The sequence below is a fragment of the Haplochromis burtoni genome, unplaced genomic scaffold (assembly GCF_018398535.1).
Source record: "Haplochromis burtoni strain Fernald_Lab_line unplaced genomic scaffold, NCSU_Asbu1 Contig_1300, whole genome shotgun sequence".
NCBI lineage: Eukaryota > Metazoa > Chordata > Actinopteri > Cichliformes > Cichlidae > Haplochromis > Haplochromis burtoni.
Window position 1 is genome coordinate 23,674 of NW_024583661.1, and position 877 is coordinate 24,550.

Genomic DNA, 877 nt, shown 5'->3' on the forward strand with positions numbered 1-877 from the left:
TTCACATTCAATATGATCACAGTCAAACGTTCTAACATGTAATCTCTGTTTAGATAGTTAATCTAATGGATCATCTTAGCAGAACAAGACAAAGCTGGAGAAGATGAAGTCATCACTGACATCATGTGCAGTATAATCAACATATCAAAAAATCAACAAGAGCCAATCAGAGAAATCCGAGGTAGTGGGCTCTTTTTTTCATCATAACAAATTTTTACGCATATTTTATCTTTTGATTTTACACACATGTGCAGACTTCACAGCTTAAATGACATTTTCTATCTATTTGCCGTAGATTTCAATAAAACTTCCCAAATATCTCTTTAGAGACGTTGCCAGGCAGGACAATGAGTGGTTAGATTTGCTTTTAGAAAGGCTTTAATGCAGCCTTACAATCTGAGATAATGTTTCGAAAGTAGGAGTGAAGATAGTCAGGGAACTGCAAACATGTAACAATGTGTGTAAGCAAACATTTTCCTCCTCAGATTTAAATCTAAAAGTTAGTTTAATATGAAAATAAAATCAGATATAGGTTCATGAACACTTGCTTGTCATTATGATGTGTTGGGTTAAGAGGACATTCTGGATTATGTGTGATCATGTATTTTTTATTTCAGTTTGTGTAAAATTGTGGATTGTTGAACAGTAAAATAAAGATTTTTATGATTTGACGCTTTCACAATAAATCGTTTATGTTTATAGATTATAAATGAATTTTATTTCTTTATGTAAAATTTGATCAGTTTTGTCAAATATAACCGTCTGTCTGTAAAGTCTCACACTGTCTGTGAAGGCTCTCAGTCATCCAGGTCGTCGTAGTCAAAGGAGTTTGCAAAGAAAAGTGTCTGGACTTCTTTAAGTTACTTGAAGACGGTCA

At 33.1% G+C, this 877-nt stretch overlaps 1 long non-coding RNA gene across 1 annotated transcript in view; it reads left to right on the plus strand.

The window, feature by feature from the left end:
* The window catches only part of LOC121813228, a 2,646-nt gene that overhangs the window by 120 nt on the left and 1,649 nt on the right, over positions 1-877 (plus strand). Inside the window, exon 2 of the long non-coding RNA XR_006053585.1 lies at positions 54-181. This is a non-coding gene — a long non-coding RNA (uncharacterized LOC121813228). The remainder of the gene's footprint in view (positions 1-53; positions 182-877) is intronic.